General features: G+C 38.1%; 1 protein-coding gene and 1 non-coding gene across 5 annotated transcripts in view; one reads left to right on the forward strand and one right to left on the reverse strand.

Moving 5' to 3' along the window:
* Positions 1 to 14122: 14122 nt before the first annotated feature.
* Positions 14123 to 14214, reverse strand: TRNAI-UAU (transfer RNA isoleucine (anticodon UAU)). Its single transcript is given in 2 exon segments — positions 14123 to 14158; positions 14177 to 14214. It is a non-coding gene; the product is annotated as a tRNA-Ile (tRNA).
* Positions 14215 to 15018: 804 nt separating this feature from the next.
* Positions 15019 to 21485, forward strand: part of Tmf (TATA element modulatory factor) — a 77974-nt gene continuing 71507 nt past the window's right edge. For 2 of the 4 annotated variants that reach the window (XM_083136739.1, XM_083136742.1), the window contains exon 1: positions 15019 to 15218. The gene's annotated coding sequence lies outside the window, so the exon portion shown is untranslated. The remainder of the gene's footprint in view (positions 15219 to 21485) is intronic. The other 2 variants (XM_083136741.1, XM_083136743.1) reach the window with 1 other exon arrangement.

Below are 21485 nucleotides of genomic sequence, written 5' to 3' on the forward strand. Positions count from 1 at the left end.
AAATTGGAATGGAACATCATTTTCTTCTGTAGCCCCAACAGTCTACGGATATAGACTCGCGAAATCCACAGCCATTGTTCGGGAAACTAAATAATCCAGTCCCTGTAATAGAGTACCGTAAAAATTTTAGTTATGATTTGTCTAACCAATGGAACCTAGTAGAATACATGTAGGAGAGTCAGAAAAACTTGGGTAGACATCACCATATTCTGGACCGGGTGTTTTAGACGCCATTTTCCAAAATGGCCGACAGCGACAAAATTTTGCTTTTATTTCCGCTCCTGAATTTTGGTGTCTAAATATATGTTTTGAAGGGTGAGGAATCGAATAAAATGGTTCCTGAAGTTGTCTGATTGTTATTTATTTCGGAAAATCTTTTTTTTTTCGATTTGTTTGTCCAGATCCAACAAAACTGCCAGTCAAATCAAGGATATCTCAGAGTAATCTTATTCAACGAAGTCACTACATACGAAAGGAATTACCATGTGAAAGGGTTCTACATTACAAAAGGCCAGACAGCAAACCATGTTTTCATGAAAGTTTCAAAGTTAGGGAAGACCTGCTCTGTAATGAGAGCACTGAAAAGATACATGCTGAAACTGAATTTTCAATCACTTTAATTAAACATGGGATTCCTGAAGATACAACTGATGATCTAATTGTTCCAACATGGACTGGATGTCGTGCTTTGGTTTCAACAGCTACACTACCTCTCATGCATGTGGGATTTCTTCCATTCATCCCCAGGCCAGTTACAGAACATGCTACAGTTTTCTTATCATTGAAAAGTTTGCAGAATGTTTGCTCACAGTTAAAACAATCAGCCTTACTAGTATTTTCAGATGAGAGTGTATTCCATATCATTGCTGATATTATGATGAGTAGCCCTTCTTAGTGTCCTGACATCATTCCAATGATGGGAAACTTCAATTGCGCAAAGGTCGTCCGGCACATTATTGGAAAATATCTGTGTGGCAGTGGCGCAAAGGATGCACTTATTGAGTGCAAAGTGTTTGGTGTTAAAACTGCAGAATCAGTAATGAATGGAAGTCATTATGTCAGATCGCTCAAGGGCTTACTGATTCTTGATGAAGCTATATTGAAGATGAAATGGTCAGCATTTTGGAAATGTGACCCCAAAGGAAAATATGCTATTACCATTCAACAAGCCCAGAAATTTAAAATAAGTATTTCAACTAAGAATGTGAAAACAAGCCCAACAGTGTTTAATGAACTTTTAGCAACGTTAGCAGTTTTGAACAATGACTTTCAGAACTTTTCCAATGATTGTGCCACTAAGTTCGAAATGTGCCGATACTAGGATACATTCCTTTACCTTGTAAACTTGTTGAAATTTCTCATAGCGTCTGACAGAGATGGCGATTAGAATAGCCATCTTCAAGTTATTCAGAACCTTCAACCTATATTCTGTGAATTTGACAGTATTATCTATTTAAGGAATGCATCATGTTATCTGGAAAAAATGCGATGGTTAGAGGAACAGCATCCTGAAGTGTATCAGAAATATCAAGCAGGCCATTTTGTAGTGAGTGTAGTTAGTGCTGTGTCACCGGTCATGAAATTGGAGCAAACTATCCAACGATCTCGAAAGAGCTCTAAAGGAATAATTGGACAAACAAAGCAACAAATGTGTGCCACTGAATGGGAGGTGGTATATCACGAGGTACTAGGAATAAGCAACTGTTTCCGAGAAATACTTGGTGCCAAGATGTTAATGTTTGTGAATGCTGTATTTGAATTTATGAACACTAGAGGCAATCCATATGAAACATCCAGCCAGACCCAACTTCATAATTTTATCAGTAAACAATGTATACCTAGAGAGGATGCTATCCGCCTGATGAAAGTGAGAGAGCATGGAGAAGAGAGTTATGAACTATTCAGAAGTGAACATTTCGTTAAGAAAACTACAAAACTTTCTGGTGTCATCATGAAGGTAAGACTCCCAACAATGATGGGTGAAACCGTAGTGCCTGCTCCCAAATCGAAGACAACACTTGCTTCACAAAATAATAATATTGCTGCAGCTGATAGAAGTATACACATAGCTAAAGCACGAGGAGAAACAATGAAAGATATTTTGAAATATGATCTGCCGCCAACTAATATGTTATTAGATGATAATGGCTACACAACAAAACCTGTAAAGTATCTACTGTTTCACCTTGGAGAAAAAACTAGATCCAACTGATTACTGTTTTCAAGAACGTGAAGTCATGAATACTGCTGTCGTAGTTTATTTCATGTCACAAGTTCGCCAACTCAGAATTAAGTGTATGGGAACTATTAAAAGTATATTTGATAAAGTCTGGACTAATGCAACTCAATAGCACGGAACTAAAAGAGTGGCTTTTGTATTTGACAGCTACATTCAGCAGTCACTAAACGAAGGTGAAAGAGAAAGACGGAGACCTGCTGATCCAATTGAAATGATGACAATCGAATGGGACACAGTAATTCCTATACAGATGGACATATTCTGGTCTTCAAGTAAAAACAAACAGCTGCTTCAATTGTCCGCTGCTACCGGTTTTATTGAACATGCAAAAACGACTAACTTTACTACAGTGATAAGTAGAACCATCACAGGAGACAATGATACCAGAGATGCCTTCATAGTTATGAACAAGGAACTTCGAACTTGCTCTGACCTTCAGACCTTTGTAGAAGAAGCAGATTCCAGAATGGTACTCCATATATTCCATGCTGTTCAGTCAGGCATAACATACCTCATAATATTATCTAATGATACTGATGTAGTTGTTCTCGTCCTTCGATATCTATTTGAACTATTCACGAAAGGATTGGAAGAAATGTGGATTAAAGTGGGAGTGGGTGACAAAGTGCGTTATGTACGTCTACACACTCTTGGGAGAAAACTAGGAACTACGCTTTGCAGCACTTTAATTAAGGCACACGTCATTACAGGTAGTGATGTTACAAGCAAGATAGGAACAAAGCCATCTTCACTGAAAGCTTCACCAGAAACATTACTAATTGGATTTGCAGAAGAAAATACTCTAACTGAAGAAGCACTTGATAAAGCAGAGGAATATCTTGTTCAAGTTTAACATCCATCCTCAAAGTATAAGACATTTGATGAGCTTCGTTATTCATTACACAAACAGAAGCACATATCTGAGCTACCACCCTCATCTTTCTCAATAACAAATGGACACTTGAGACTAAGTTTTTCTGTTCTGTAGGAATGCTTAAAACTTTCACGAAGCTACTTTCCTGATGGACCCCTGCAATCAACTGATTATGGATGGCGCAAAGATGCAAATGGCGTACTAAAGCCTGATATCTGCCTTCATGAAATGCCTTCTGAACTACTAATACAGTGTACTTGTAAAGCATGTGCTACTAGTAGTGTGTACATGTCGTATGAAATATTTACCATGCACTGAGTATTGCAAATGCGGCGAAGAATGTAAAATATAGTGTAGGAGAAAAATAAGAAATTATCATATTATTGTGCAGTTTGTTGCAATAACTTGTAAAAAACATTTAAGTTCAGAGTTTTCATAATTATCATGTGTGCTTTATTGGAATATAATTTTTTTGATGTGTGCTTTATTTTATTATATATATATTTTCAAATCTTTTATGTTGTGTAAATGTAACTTTCCAAATAATTGTAGTCAGTTTTTGTTCATATTATCCTTTATAGATGCAAAAAAAACAACCAAAAACAACAGATTTTCTGAAATAAATAACAACCAGACAACTTCAGGAACCATTTTATTCGATTCATCACCCTTCAAAACATATATTTAGACACCAAAATTATGACTTTAACGATTTCAGGAGCGAAAATAAAAGCAAAATATTGTCGCTGTCGGCCATTTTGGAAAATGGCGTCTAAAACACCCGGTCCAGAATATGGTGATGTCTACGCAAGTTTTTCTGACTCTCCTACATGTAGGTTTCATTGGTTAGACAAATCATAACTAAATTTTTTACGGGACTCTATTACAGGGACAGGAGTAAAATGCAGAATGAACTCTAACTTAATGGCTGATACACAAAGAACAATGTTATTTGTCTTTAGATTTGTAAATTTGCTCGAAGAAAATTGAGAAGTAGATAAATTCCTTTTGGATATAAAGTGCTGGAACCAGGTTCACAAGTATTGACAACAGTGCAAATATGAAATGTGTGCGTAATGAGTTCAAGCTAGGCATCTCATGTATACAGTTTGTACCGGAATCGAATCCGGTATCTCTTAGTTCAAAGCGACCGCTTTAAGCACTATTCTATAGGGCGGGCCCGAATATTCTATGGCATCTGATTGTTCACTTGGAGAATGATGACGATAAGAAATTTTATGCACACGTCTAATTTCTTAAGATTAATGTTATTTGTGTGTGGAAAACTGAATATATGATGGCACTGGATAAAACAAAGTTCCACACACTCAAATGATTACGCTCTCGTCCTTTGTTCGGCAGGTTCAACAAGGGGTCCTAGGTTGGGTTTGATTCTCGATGGAGGCACATAGTGGTTCGGATCCCACTTTAAACTGTAGGTCCAGTCCCGATTAGCCTTACTGTGCACAGAGTGGACTTAAAACATCAGTTCAATCGAAAGGTTCAAGGTTCGATCCCAGGTGGTCAGGCCAGTACCCATTTAAAGGCGAAAAGGTTGGGGGGAGGGATAAATGGCTGAAGATGAATTTCTCGGTATATTGCAACTTACAATATACAAGATGTTTAATCTTTTTAATGAAGTAAATTTAATTACTACTACACATTACTAAAATCAGATATTTCTAGGATTTCGGGAAAGGACTGCAGCCCCCGATCCCCTTCCCTGGGTACGTGTCTGCTTGTATTAGTTCCAAAATTTATGTGCTGTCGCAACATTGTGAGGACAATTTGGGAAATCCTTGAATGCGATATGGAAGCAAATTCTGCTCTCGAAACTGGATGTGATGACCACGCGCAACCGAATGAAAGAACTCTTCGCAGTCCTTGTCCCTCAATATTAATTGTACTGACTAATTGTAAGTTTTTCTGGGCCTCCTCGATGACGCAGCGGTAACGTCGCGGCCTTGTAATCAAGGGGTCCCGGGTTCGATACCCGGTGGAGGCACTTACTGGTTCGGATCCCACTTTAAACTGTAGGTTCAGTCTCGATTAACCTTACTGTGCATAAAGTGGACTTAATACACCAACTCGATAGTTGTAAGGTTTTAGAAGACCTAAACATGTTTTTTTATGCACCGTTAAATTTTGCTTCCTTTCACTCTACTTTTGCAGTTTTTCTTCCTAAGAATTCCACTGAGTATAACACGCTACGAAACCAGAGGTCCAAGGTTCGGACCTTGGACAGGTATGGTTGTATCATGTCTGTCCCATCGCCATTCCTTCGGCTCATCATTCATCCTCAGTGACGTGCGCTGAGGAGTAGCTAGTCTAGCAGAGATAGATCAATCAATCTCACATCTCGAATTATATTCAAATCACAATATTTATTGTTTTGTTAAAGCCACAGTTCATATGCAACACTTTCTTTTCCACGCGCTTCTCGTACATCGGTGTGATCCGCGGGCAAAGCTGGCTGTATACCCTAGCTCGCTCTTCTTCCGCCTGACCAGTTTCCAGGTAGAAACGGCCGGCCGAAGGAAAAGGAAGATTTCTTCCTCTACCTCCCTTGTCCCCTCGCCCCCGCTGCAATGGTTGAAAGACCAGGCTTTCAGGTCCCCCAGTCTATCTCCTATAGGACAGATAGGGGATTGGTTTCTCATAGATTTTTTTTGTAAATCCTCTAAAGAACTGAGGGTAAAATTTTCTGCTGTACTTATGTTCTCTGTATTTACACAACCTTTTACACGTTGTACATGTATGTATGTATAATATGGGATGTACTTTTATTATTTATGAAATGGGAACGTGTTATGTGCAGACAATAATGCTTGCTTTTTTTTCAAATATGGAATATATAATGATTAAATTACAAATATGTGCTCAGGCTCTCTCTCACTCTCGTTTTAGTAGTGTTTTATTTATATATACTACTCTTGGCCTCTAACAGTCATAAAAACGGATGTATTTATTTGGGCAAGAGAACGCGTGTTCATATTGTTGTTGGTTTGGTTTATTTTACTTAGCTTTTCTGCCACATTTGGTTATCGCGAAAATGAGGATGAGTGATGATATGATGAAATTAATGAAGGGACCTCATATGAACAATCCAGGGCAGGATTCGAACCCGTGATGAGTGCGCATTCTTGTCCTATGCAGTGGCGTAGCGTTGGCATTTCGGGTGGAAACGCCAAGTCCGAAGGAAGGGTCGGCCCTTTCTTGCTTAATAATTTACTTATGGTATTAGTCGCCACAGGTTTTTCTTATTTGCCTGAAGTCAGATGGGTTTTCAATAAAACATCATCCATGCATGTTTTAGCTAGAAAATTAGATGCCTCACTATGCCACAAATGTTTGAACTCTGGTGTTTTATACCTTTTTTTATATCTTTCTGCATGACGCAAGTAATTAAAAAAAACATACCCGAATCACAAGCGCCTCTGCATAACAGTAGACTTCATTGTTGTGGATGATCCAACTACTGATTGATTTGGTTTATTTTACTTCGCTTTTCTACCACTTTTGGCTAATCGCGAATATGAATACGAGTGATGATATTGAAGAAGGGACACTCACAAAGAACACCCGCGCTTACGCCGGGATTCGAATCAGGGGCCTCTGTCGTCTTGGCGCAAAACACTCTGACACGGAGGTGGGTGTTACTGATGTAACAGTGCCGATTAGTAATTCAGACCACTGTTTATTGCATCTTGAGAATGTTGATAAACATTTTAAAATAATTTTGTCCACAGACCATTCGATGTTAAGAGTTTTCAAATGAATGCTAAACATTTCCATTGACACAATATTAAGCAGTTAGATAATAACGAAATAATAATAATAATAAAAAATAATAGTTTTGCGGGTTAATTAGTAGAGCAGCCACAGGCTGAATTTTACCACGAGGACTTCACCAACTTATTTGACAAAAACTGTGTTGATCTTTTAGTTTTTAATGCACATGCGATAAATTATACAATGCAGTGGCCATTAAGAAGTGGTATATTTGAGTTTGGTAAAGTTACGTCAGTCAATATTGCGTATTGTAGCATCACATAGCACGAGTGGCATGAGCGCGAAGAAGTGGGTAGGAATTCTACCGCTGTCGTCTGCTTCAGAAGGCAGGAAGGGTCACATGAACCAATCACGTAGCCCTCTGCTCCGTACGCTGGCGTACGAGAGAGCATTTGCGCGCGTGCTGTAGAGATCGAAGCTTTCCCTCCAGATAGACAGCAAGGAATATAGAGTCCTTTACGCCGAACCTGCTCGGCGTCCGGCCAGGAAAGGCATTGAAAGAAAAATTCTAGAACGAGTGTTGTTAGTGAGGCGTTGCAAGCGGATCGCGAAAAATAGTTATTTTAATGCCATGAAGGTCAAACATATATAAAATTAGTCAAGTTTTACTTTATATTTACAGCATTTACGCATTTTTGAAATTTTAAATCGCGGAACGCCGGGCGTACGGGCGTACTATAACGCTACGCCACTGGTCCTATGTGTTGCAGTGAATAATGAAATAATTTGGAATGTAAAATGTATCTCAGAACTAAAAAGCCAAATGAATATCATTGAAGAAACTACAAAAAAGTGTGTTGTGTTTTGTTACCTGTTTTGTTTCTGTGCACAAAGTGTACTTAAAACACCAAATCAACCAACCGTGGGGGAGTGGTTATCGCAGCGCGCTACGACACCAGGAGTTCCGGGTTCGAACCCCGACCTGGGCATGGGTGTTCTTTGTGTTTATCCCTTCATTAATTTTATCGCATTATCTTCGCAATTAACTAAATGTGACAAAAAAGCGACGCTAAGTAACAAAAATGAAATCAAATCATTGATTGATTGCTCGATTTGGTTTATTTTACTTCGCTTTTCCGCCACTATTGGCTAATCGGGAAGACGATACGATAAAACTGATGAGGGGACACACACAAATAATACCCATGGGCAAGCCGAGATTCGAATCCAGGATCTCTGGCTTAGTAGTCAAATCAAATCGTTTTTTATTTTCTAATGTGGGTGGGGGTTACATGTACTTTTTTTAGTACTCATTCATCATTTTGCAATATGTTCCTGTTATTGACATTCTTCTTTTTTTAGGAATACTGGGCCCTAAAGGGGGAGGGGTGTGACCCAAACCAACCCCCCTTTGAGCACGCCACTGACTGCTACCCCAAGTGTCGACGCCACCGCACGTCACTGTTCATCCTCATCGTCGCATTTAACCCAAGAGGTAGAAAAGCGGCGTAATATAAAAAAATGTAAATGATTGATTTGGTTTATTTTACTTAGCTTTTCTGACCCATTTTGACTAATCGTGAAGATGAAGATGACAATGAGTGATGTGAAATTGATGAGAGGACCATCATAAAGAACACACACCCAGTCCGGGATTCGAACCCAGGATCCCTGGCATCGTAGTGCACCTTCTTAATCACAGCACGACAAAAAGAAACAGAAACAGAAAATGCTTGATAAGTAATTTGTTTCTCCATAACTAATGATTATATTATATTAGTATAACTATTATTCGCTGTATGAATAGGGATTAATTATATTTGTATGTCTAGTCAACCTTGCCACCTAAGCAGCAACAAGCGGATAGAACAGGAAACCTGGTCATTTTATTGAACTATAAGGGGGGGGGGGTTGGACCCGTTGAACCCTCCCTTAAATACGCCCATGCTCAAGTCAATTATTACTAATTTGGCTTTCAACTAGACTTCAATAATGACCAAGAAAATTATTGGTTTAAATATACATAAAGATCGTAAGTAGAGCGGAAAGCATAAGCAATATTTATCAAATTTTCCACAGGCTATGTATTATGTAAGCCGGACCCTATTCGCGATTAAAATTACCACCTGAGCGCTAGTGTCGCCTCCAATATGGCCGCTCTATGTAGGATAAATGTTTGTTTACATTCAAGCAGCTGGTATAGAAGAAACGTTCAAATTACGCGATATTTTTAAATATTGCGAATGCTATGTGAATCGCAAGAACTATAACGAAGGTGAAGCTCTGCTGAGAGCGAAGCATTTAATTATGATAGGCAAAAATAACACGTAAAACGCAGACGAAACTAATGTTTACGCACTGGTTCTTTAAAGCAGTGCTGTTTCATCTGCGCCTCGGTTGTAACTGGGGGGGGGGGGGGGGGCTGCGAAATTATTTGAAAATAAAGCAATTCACCTGTATCGTAAAAGCTTGAGCAGGAGAATGATGTAAACATGCCGTTGCAATTCTTTCCCCAAAGAGGCAGGCTGGTTTAATAACAATACAGGATAATATTAATAATAATAATAATAATAATAACAACAACAATTTCATTGAAGCTATCTTCAGTCTTCACTAAAAATTAACTTACTGAATGAAACAGCAACATTAGCATGTCAATTTCGTTTTTCTGACTTACCTTTACGATTACAGACATTAATTAATTTTCAAACTATTTTCATCTTCGCACTTAATCGACTTCCACATGTTCCAAATTACATACGTAATACATTGTTTTCGAAAAAAAATGTTATATTCATAAAGAACAATTTAAAACTTACTTTTATGGTAATAAAATCATCTTTCGGAAAATGAACTATACAGACTCGTGCATTGTTCGTAATTTCCTTGCTGCATTTAAGATATGCCAAACATGCACGCATATTTCATGTTTTCTTTATTTTCAACATCGCACCCCTAAATTTCATTCCGCACCCCCAGATGATAAATTCTGGCGCCGCTGCTGTTGCTCCCCCCTCCCACTGTGTTGGCACCCAATCGCCAAATATAGTTATAAGTATTTGATTACATTTACCCCTGCTACATATTTCAGCAACTAACAATATATGTGTATTTAAGGAATTTCCAGTGGGGGGGGGATTCTACTGACTGTCAAGAAACATCAGATAATGATTTTACTCCACCTAACATATCAGTTTCTCACCCCCTCCCTACACACACGTACATACATGAGGGCGCCTTTGCGCCTGCTAGAGGGGTTGCATGGAGGTACCTCAACAATTTTTATTGGGAAATGAGGTTGTTAGACCATGTTTTACCAATACATATTTCTAATAATCGCTGAAAAATTGCCGATTTAAATTTGGATCTTGACAGAAAAAAAAAGATCAGGTCCATTTTACATTCATCACAGCTAATCAGGACTGGACCTACAGTTTTGGGGTTTGACACCCCCTACCAGAAATGTAGTCTGGCATGGGTGTAACTAGGGACCTAACGTTTGGGAATCAGAATTGAACTTGGGCATAAATGCAAAATTACAATATTACTTGACTTGACAACGCATGCTGAAACCGAGAAATATTTCCAACAAAAAATACCACTTTCCAACTCGCCCCATGTGTTTTAATTTAGTGATGTTGAAAGATTATGTATGTGTAACTTCATCATTAGATACATCAACCCATGCCCGTGTAATTTTCCATTTGTTAAATTTTTCACGACTTCGGCAACCACAAGGAAACTCACAGCTTCACTACTATTGCCTTCTTTTTGCAAATTTTCAAAACCGATCCTGTGGTCAACTCAGTCTTCCGCCACCAGAATTATCAGATTGCAACTAATGTAATAAATAGGTATACTACTGTTATAGTGGTTATTATTATAATGGATTCATTATATAATTTTATCCCTGGTAGTGGGGGTATACTTCTTCAGGTTGTATATGTATCTATATTTTGTAGTGTTGAGGGAGTTAATAATGGGTCTATTATTATTAATATAAATAAACATAATAGTATTAGGGTTACACCCAAGACAGATTCACAATATTGCAGTGTCTGGAACTCGTAATCTTAACATTTTTTTTACTAACATTCTAGCTTCACAAGGAAATGTAGCTCGTTGTTCTTAAAAATAAAGAAAGCGCACTGTTCTTAAAAATATGATTTCATAAAGGCTTTATCGTGCTTGCATCAAAAATTCCATGTAGGCTATCTTCGCGTACTATAATTCCACTCATGTATATACAAACGTTCTGTGGTGACAAGTTCGAGTCACGTGACAACTCATTTGTAACTTTTATATGGGATGGCATTTTCCGGGCAAATTCCCTGGACAAAGCAAAGGGAAGAGGGCCACTTGTTTGACAGTTCAAGGAATATAGCAGCATTTAATACCACATACGAGTTTGCGAAATGAAGCTTCCAGTTGTCTGACAGAAAAGTGGTGCAATTGAATGGCGAAGTGGGGAAAAAGTAACTAAATTGCCAATAATTTGTTGTTTCCCCCTATTATTATTACCCCAGGGATAAAATTTATCAAGCAGAGACGGGGACACAAGTATCCAGAGGGGGAATTTCCCCTCACCCCCCTTACAAATACCACCATGTAAAAAGAGATAAAAAAGTACTCATTCACGCAAATCAATGTTTAGCAAACATAACGATTTATCATTAGCAATAGCATCGCTCCAGAACTACAGCTAAACTGAACCCTTCCTCTAAAATAAATTTCAAAATAAGGTCATTAAGGTTTGCAATCAGTTTTCACTTATCCATTTTTTGTAAGATGATTTCCAATACTCGAAATAGTGGCATTAGCAAGATCTGGGAAATCATACTTTAATGCAGTGGCTCTCAAACGTTTTTCTCTTTGTACCCTTTAGTCGTAACTAAACGTGTAATGTACCCCCACTAGTGGCGGCGATTGGGTCCCAAAACTGGGGGGGGGGGCAAGGTGCTAAGACTAGGGGAGCAAAGACAGTATATTTCCATTTGTAGATAAGATTTAGCATAGCGCGGGGGCAAAACTGGCGAAAATTGGGAGGCAACCGCCCCCCTCGCCCCCCTAATCGCCGCCACTGACCCCCACCATAGGTTTTCTCCAAATAGTGGATTCTGGGAATTTTTTTTGGCAACCTGATTAGTTTTTTATAGATAGAGCAAAATGGCATTCGGGCTGTATGTGGAAAGATGGTAAGCAAATAAACATTAGAATCCTACGTTTAATATTTTATTGGGTGTGTCTACGTTTACAGTCTTTATGATTAGTTACAAAAATAAAAATGTGAGACACATGTGGACGGGTTAAAGTTACAGTGGTGTAAGTCACTTTTTAAAACAAAAGACTTGGACACAGAAACCAAACAAACTGTCAAGCACAATTTTGGAGTTTTTATTAAGAAAACTCAAAACAAGCTGTTGACAACTTCTGCACCAGCATACATAACAATCCATTGCTGGAAAACACATACGATGTAAGAGAAAAATTAATGAAAATAGTCATGGATAATTTGAACGGTAATATTCATGGATCCTACTGTACCCCTGGGTACAGCGCCATGAATAACGTAGTGTGGAAAACGGCACTGTTCTGGGCTCTCTGGCTGGTTCAACTCGAATATGATACCGCTAGAGGCGCTGGTGTCGATACAGCTGCATGGTATTCGTCTGCTTATAATGGAAGTAAATGGAGTTTTCGCTGCAACGTCAGGTTCTTTTACATGAAGCATTTCTATGAATGTGATAATTGCTATAATATTTTGTACAGTAGTCGCGAATATATGTAATAACGAACATTCTAGACAGTCGACCACGTCCTGTTATCGTTACTTTCATTAATAATACGGGACAAAATATACGCGTGAAATGCTCTTGGTAAATAAATTTTTGTGTATGAATTAGGTTCATTATTATCATCATCATCATTTGTTTTAAAGATATACACACTGAAACATTTGTATTTTTGATCTCTTTTCTTCCGCTTTAAACTAATTGCGGCGATGATAATGATTATTGCATGAAACGACAAGGGGAAACCCACAAAACTTCCTTAGTGCCATCGACATGAGTGTAAGGAAACTTTCAGACCAATGGGACAAGCGACACGGGATGTTCACACTAATGTGACTAGTGACACAGACACTTCCAGACTGTAAAATAGCATTCATTGCGGATAAGGGTCCAAACAGCAAACGACATAATATGTCGTATTTGCGTGCTACTTGTTACTTCGGTCTGAAAGCTCCTTAAAGGAAGGGTGGTCATACCGAAGCGACGCGCCACAGGGGGAGTTCCCAACTTAGTGACAAGCGACATGGTGCCTTCAGTCTATTAGCAAGCGTTTGTTGCTAATTATGCGAACAGCAAATCTAGGCGACACGATAAACATCATGTTACAACAACAGATCTAGGCGACACAGTAAGCCACACGTGTCGCTTTGTCGCTCAATAGCTTGCAACGTGTTGCCGTGGTTTGTTGTTCGCGCATGCGCGATGCAATGAGTGTCTTGCTTTAGGGAGATTGTGCACCAAAGCGACAAGCGGCACGTGACACTTATCGCTTGAGGATTTCACCAACCGAACGCTGGCCGTCATGCCGCTACGATGTGAAATGAGGCTCTTGATTGGCTCGTTTCCAAGTGACATGTGTCGCTTCGGAATGAAAGTTGCCTTGGACAGAAGGACCCGTGTCGCTTTTGTGTGAAATCCCCGTATCGTTGTCGCATGTCGCTTTAATCTAAAATCTCCTTGAGAAACGGTGCAGTCAGAGCTTGTGTCCCTACGGTTCGAAAGGCTGCATTGATTACGGACTGCTCGCTTCCAAGCGACACTTGTGGTTTGTCGCCTCGGTATGAATATCTCTAAGGATACTATTTATATTCTAATAACATAGGAACATAAACTCTAATACACAATCCAACACGACTGCAAATCACTCCACAAATAGCCTATAAATGTTTCCATCAATTCTACCGCCGTTCAAGACAAACAAATCTACACAATATATTGAATATTCCAAAACCTAACTAAGCTGCATTACTTTCATAAGAAAATTAGCAGCTGTGCTGATCGCACTGCCATCTATGTTGTCATCCGTCTCGGGAACCAGTTTCTTGGGTCGTTTTCAACATAAAGTTATTCAAGGTGCTGTTACCAGTTTGAGAACCATTGCAGTAATGGATTAGAAAGTGAATATTTTTCAATTTCCCTAAAGTAGATTGATTCATAATATCATATTATTCCTTGTCGCAATTGATTTCAGTAATAAAAAAATATTGCTCCAGGTGAGGCTCGAACTCACAACCCCGGCATAGCTCACAACCACTGACATATAAGTACCGTGCGCTAACCGATTGCGCCACTGGAGCACTGCGGCGTGCCGCTCTCAAATTCTTGTATGCTTCTTGACATCGGCATGAACGTAACTTCCGTTCGGAAAAACATTGTAAAAAATGAAGCAGCAGGTAGAAATTAACATAAAGTTTATTCATTACTTCTTCCACTATACAATTTATCGGAGTAATAGCTACGATGTCCAAACGTTGTCAAGTTCAGATAGGAACAAATTCCAAGGCAAGGCATTAAGAAAACCATGAATGATCACAGATTCATGCTTTATAGTATCAATGTTGCCAGGACAATATCTTATTAAAAATCCAAATCCATTCCGTATTTAATTCGGCTGGGAACAAAATAAATATAATTTGGAAGTTGTCATTGAGGATTAATATTACATATATAATGTCTTGCTATTGACATACACATCACTCAAGATTATTGGGCGTAACTGTTTATTCCACCAATTTATAGGCACATATTCCTTACGACAACCGCCTGTGTTGCGGTTGTTCTACTTTTTTTGTTGCAAATGTCAGGGAAATTAGAATAAACTAAATACACTAATTTGAGAACCTAAGAACTATGCATGAACTGTAATTTTATTATGAACATTTTATCGTTGTCATGACAATCACACCATGAGCTGGCACAAATTGCTATTATCCGTTCTGCTTTCTACTATGTAAGTCAAAACAAGTATTTGAAGTCAATAATAAACGTAAATTATTTTCCAGCGAATTTAATTGTTCATAATATGAACATGGTTATCTAGATTTACAGTTTTAAATGTCAACCATTAATACTCTCTACGTTTTTGAAAGTTGCAATTGCTTGTTGTTTGTATTAGAGTAGAAGTCTCTTCGTCTTCCAAGATGTAGGGGGCTGTCTGTATCTTGTTTTTCGGGAACCAAGTGCATTGGAAATTTATTCGTATGATTCCATTAATATTCTTATTCCTAAATATTCCCTATCCTTGCAAGGATACGAATTATTTAAGGATTGGGCCCATTATCTTTTCCGTCACATTTTACAGGTAAGCTACGTCAGCACACATTTCATGGGAGTATCCTATAGAATAGAATAGAATGAAAAATAAATTAACTTACTTGTGTAAATGTAATTCAGTTTTAAAGTGCATAAGAGTCGCAAATGACGAATGTACTTTGCTCTAACTGACGACACGATTATTCCACAGTGCAAATTATAAATGGTCAGTCATAGTTTAGTTGACGGACATAATTTAATTTCGGTTTGCAATTTTTTAAAAAAAAATACCGCGTAAATAAAGGTATCATGCCCTACAGGTAAACATGTGTAATCAAATAAGGTTGAAAAACTTTTTCAATTAGTGGTTATGTGTAAGAAAAACTGAAAAGAAGAACAAATTCTGGAGCGAATTGACAATATAGAGAAAGTCTCCAATTTTGTTAATTTTCGCTATACTAACTAATTTTGGCCTCCTAATCACGAATCTGTTGTAAAAAACCGGGGGTCACGTCTGGCAATTTGAAAAAAACCTCATTGGATTTTTTTATTTATATAAGTGCATATGCATAGTTTTACGAACGAAAATGTAATCTACTGTCATTGTTTCCAACCACGGCTTTGTTTAACAAGAAAATGATACATGATATTCAATTGTAGTACGAACCCTATTTTTTCGATCAATTTAGGGTTGAAATGAATGCTAATGGAACCTAACCTAACAGGCCTAACCTAACCTCGCGTGAATGTTTCGTGGGGCTACCCGTGGATGTTTTTTGTGGCTAACGTCAATGATTTGTGGTGCTATCCGTGGATGGTTTTTGTGGCTAACGAACAATGTTTCATCAAAATGTACAATTTCCAGACGTGACCCCCGGTTTTTTACAACAGATTCGTGATTAGGAGGCAAAAATTAGTTAGTATAGCGAAAATTAACAAAATTGGAGACTTTCTCTATATTGTCAATTCTAACCAGCTTCTTACAGGTTAAATTTATTTTGTTGATTTTTTTTTTAACTTTATAAATTAATAATGCTGGAAGTAGAAATCGTTGGGCATGCATGGTCGAACCTTGGGGTAGTTGGATACCATTACCATCCCTCCTCACTTAGAGCACTGATAGTATAACCCCATCACACGTTGTTTACCAGCAGTGCAAACAAAATCTTCATAAAGTATGCGAAATATTTCACTTTCTCGAGGGAGTGCAGATGGTGAAGGGTACCATGCCATTATTTCTTCCATATAAATGCACATGTTCACTATGCAGTTCACTATATGCAACATATACTGAATACTTACTTTGTTTTGTGTGTGAAATGATATGGAATAATTGTTCCAATAATTGCAGTATATGATCACAAATTAGGGTAACTGTTCCGATTATTTTATGATTTTGGTAAATATGTAGTATCGCCCAAACGGGTTTCTTCATTTTTACAGAAGAAACTACGGTAAATATGCAATATCGCCCAAACGGATTTCTTCAAATTTACAGGAGAAACTACTTGCTGAAATCAGTTGAAGTTCTTAGAGGTATTTTCTTTCGCGGAAACTGAAAACTTCACCATAGAATGCTGCAGAACAAGAAATAATCACTTTTTATGTAAGGAACTTGCATTTTCTGTAAAGCGACAACATTATGTCGTTGTTTCCATTATGTTACCTGCAGATGGCACGAGCGTCAAAAGTCACGCGGTCTCGCCAGTGTTTCGAAACGTGCCATTTTTTGAGATTTTTTTTATTTTTTAACTATGCTTATCTAACCTAACCTTGCCGGAAATGGTCCATGGGGCTATCGTGAATGGTTTTTGGGGCTATTGTGAATGGTTTTTGGCGCTATCCATCAATGGTTTTTGGGGCTATCCATCAATGGTTCGTGGGGCTATCGTGAATAATTTTTGGGGCTATCCATCAATGGTTTGTGGGGCTATCTTGAATGGTTTTTGGGGCTATCATGAATGGTTTTTGGGGCTATCGTGAATGTTTTCTGGGGCTATCCGTCAATGGTTCATGGGGCTTATCGTGAATAATTTTTGGGGCTATCTGTCAGTGGTTTGTGGGGCTATTGTGAATGTTTTTTTGGGGCTATCCATCAATGGTTTGTGATGACTAAAGTGCGGATCAATATGCACTAAAAAAGTGGAAAATATGCATGCAACTATGCACTAAAAACAAGTAAAGGAAAGGTACTACTTTACTATACCAGAGACACCTGTCAATGATTTATTTCACACTTTTTTACATTGCTAACGTACTATTCTGCATTGCGGAACATTTATTTAGGTGAAATAATGAATTTCTAACGAAAATAATGTCTTATTTCTTACATTAACGAGTACTTACTGTTCTTCCTTATTTCAACACAATATGTCGAAAGCTTACCCGTTCATCATGCGTTGTGCCAGTGTTTTGTCGATTTGGAGTGTGCATGCAGTGTTGCAACCTTGTTCACCGAAAAATACCTAAATTTAAAAAAAAAAATGAAAACACTTCACGAAATTTTTTCACGAAAAAGAGTTCAATTTTTGACATAAAGAGTAATTATTAAACCATTGACGTTAGCCCCCAAAACCATCCACGGGTAGCCCCAAAAACCATTGATGTTAGCCCAAAAATTCACGATAGCCCCACAAACCATCACGGGGACAAGGTATGCCTAGTAGGTTAGGTTAGGCCTGTTAGGTTAGGTTCCATTAGCACTCCTTTCATTCAATTTAGCATATACGGACAACGACACGTCATCTAATAGCGAAAAGATGGCGTGAGTTGAAACACTGGCTACGGCGTTTATGTCATCAAACACATGGAACGTTGTGCTCTCATGCAGAAAGCAAATGGCGGCAGCAGCAATAGCACGTCGGAAAGAGATTTTCGTAGAAAACCACATGCATTCGCATTAAAATGGATCAAAACTACATTACCGAGCATCAACAACGCTACAGAAAATGATTTGTACTTTCTCCTGTAAATTTGAAGAAATCCGTCTCTGGTATAGTAACGTGTTACCAAAGGAAAAATATAGGTACAAAAAAATTCCTCGAAATACATTTATTTTTTAAAGTACTACACACACATAGTGACCATTGAAGGTAAAGACGAAGTATCAACAGCTTCCATGTCAAGTAAGGTTGCAAAATCTTGTATTAAATTGAATTTACTATTTCCAGTTGTTAAACACAATATAACGAAAATCGTTAAGTAGTTTTGAATTTATGTAAATGGCAGTGCACTACAACATATCTCTCTAAATTGGTTAGAGTGAAATTTTTCCGTTTATCAGTTACTATATCCATTGTATGAAGAAAAGATGCGCTCCACACTACAACTTGTCACTGGCTAATATTTCAATACAGCTATGTCCTCTGGCGTGAGATCTTGTAATAGTTCTGTTGATTCACCTTGTAGCACAGCTTTCACTGTGCACCTTGTAGCACAGCTTTCACTGTGCACCTTGTAGCACAGCTTTCACTTTGCACAAAAATTTCAAACCTGGGTTCATGGAAGTCACTTTATCTGTCTTTTCTGCAATAATTGTCCCCACTGTTGTTGGAACGGATACAATTTCTTTCTTGACATTTTCCCAAAGAGTGAGAGCAGAACACAAAGACATTCCTTCTGTCTCCAGTTGCGCCACAATCGAAGGAAGGAATGCAAAGTGTGCATTTACGAAAGCCAATTGGGTTTTTACAGTTTCTTTCTGCCCTGCAGCGCATAAACAGAGGTTTTTGAAAACCTGTGCTAGAAAATTTTACTCTCGGAATCACTCCACAGACGAAACATTAACCAAGTAAACAAATATATTTAAAAAAAACTATCAATTTAATGTTTTTTTCACGTAATATGCATTTATATGCGCTTACGCAGTGAATATGCACGAACACCTTAAATATGCATTTATATGCACTTTAAAACCCCCCTACTTCAGTTCGGTATGCTATGAAACAACTTTAGAACCCGGTTGCATATTAATTAGAGGACCGGAATAAAATATGCAAATATGCAAAAGCCGCACTCTAGTGATGACATAATGAACACGAAAGTAGGTATTTTTCAGTGAAGAAGGTTGAAACACTGCATACCCACTCCAAATTGACAAAACACAAGCATGACGCGAGATGATTCATGACGAGTGCATGCCATATTGTCTGTTACCCAAGCAGAACAAGGAAGACAAATAATGACTCATAATATGAAAAGTTGACACTATTTTATGGAAAAAGGCATAACTTCACATTAAAGAATCTTCTGCAATGCAGAATAGGTAAGTATCAATGCTAAAATTAACGAAATAAACGAGTGAGAGGTGTTTGGGTGATAGCGCATAATTACCAAAACTACTTATTTTAGTCAATTTCTCTGACATTGTGGAAGTTAGTGAAGGTGTTTTCTCTGATCGTTTAAGCTTTCTGACCCGGAATTCCAGGGGTTACCGTGTCAGTGTTTCCAAACATGCTTTTTGCTTCCTGAAATTGAAAACCATCTGTTTGACAGGTAGTGGCTGTTTATGTCGTAAACCCTTTTTATGTTTTTTTAACTGTTTGCCTAACCTAACCTTATCATGCATGGTTCATGGAGGTAATCATGCAAGAATCATGAAATCATGTAAAAAAATCGTAATAGTACGTAATTTTGGTTGTTTATGTTGTAAACCCTTATTAATTTTTTTTAACTGTTTGCCTAACCTGACCTTATTGTGCATGGTTCGTGGAGGTAATCATGCAAGAATCATGGAAACATGTAAAAAAAAAATCGTAATAGTACGTAATTTTTGGTCATTAAGGTTTGAAACACTGCTTGCACACTTCAAATCGAAAAAAAGTGTACTGACTTTCCGTACACTTTTGAAAGGTTGTGGAAGTGTTTTTTCCCATTGCTTAATTTATTTCGCCAGGTAAATTATGTATTTTTGAAGATTAACCTTTTGGGACCCAAGTGTCTCGATCGAGATACCCAAATGTAACCCTCAAGGTACCAAGCGTCTCAATCGAGATGCTGTGTCAAGGTCGTAGTTTTACGTTATAACTTTTCTATTTTTGGTTAGAATTTCGATTTTTTTTTATATTGTTCCTAACACATGTATTTAACAGAAATGTTTCTTGCACCTTTTTTTTTTCTTCATGAAAATGGAGGTGAAAAGGCGGGAAAAGGGACTTCTCTTTTGCTTCTCTTTTGAAGGTCAAATTTTTGCCGACAAAGGAAGATGGGCTTTGTTGTTCTAAAGCAATGCTTTTCACTCCCGTCTGTTAACTGCATTCGAAGGAAACTTGTTTATCAGTATCCGATGTCAAAATGAAAGTTTTCCGTGAGGGTGCAAGCAGGGGGTGCAGGGTGGGGGAGGGGGAAGACCGGTTGTTGAATCTGCGTTGTGAGAATGGAATTTCGAAGTGCGCTGAAGGAAACCTTTGTTTTTTTAGCACAAGTGTCCACAAGTTGGGACAGGGGTTACCCTGCATTGTCTAAAAATAGAATTTCAAGCAGCTGCAAGAATCGCCGTTCATTTTTCACTGCGTTCTAGCTTTTCGTCCGTGAATGTTGTGCGTAGGTGTCGTTTTGTGCCCAAGTGCGAGGACATTTTTGGGTGAAGTGACAATTTTTAAAAATAATTTTTGGGGGTTTTCTCCCTTCCCCCTCCATATATACACCAAATTTGCATAAATTTTGCATTTTGTGCATTTTGACATTTTTCGGGGGGGGGGGGGCAGGGGGAAACACCATTTTTTTTAAGAAAAGTATTTTTAAGGGTATTTCTCCCCTTTCCCCCTCCATATGTACGCCGAATGTGCATAAATTATATATCGTCTGAATCTGTGATTCATTCTGCGTACAACGGTATATCTTTCATATCTCCAGGGCAAATAGTCTCTGAGCTAAAGTCATTTCAAGGTACCGCTGCATTTTGAAGCTTGAATCAGTCGCGTGCCGACCATTCCTTTTGGGGGTACAACTCAAGTTACATTGGTCATATGATAATAATGCAAATATTTTTGTGTTCCTTACATGTCAGCGATCATTTCCATGTGCATGTCGACACTGTCATGTACTTTTTTTATTGAAGGGAGGGTGGGGGAACCAAATTTTTTTTTCTGAAATTTTGGAATTTTGATAGTGATGGGCATTAGTCGACTAATATTAGTCGATTAGTCGATTATTAAAACCATCGAAAAAATTATCGACTAATGAAAATTAGTCGACTGAAAAAATTAGTCGACTAATATTAGTCGAATTAGTCGTTCGACTAATATTAGTCGAATTAGTCGTTCGACTAATATTAGTCGAATTAGTCATTCGACTAATATTAGTCGAATTAGTCGTT

The sequence above is a fragment of the Lepisma saccharinum genome, chromosome 15 (assembly GCF_977018435.1).
Source record: "Lepisma saccharinum chromosome 15, izLepSacc3.1, whole genome shotgun sequence".
Taxonomy (NCBI): Eukaryota; Metazoa; Arthropoda; class Insecta; order Zygentoma; family Lepismatidae; genus Lepisma; species Lepisma saccharinum.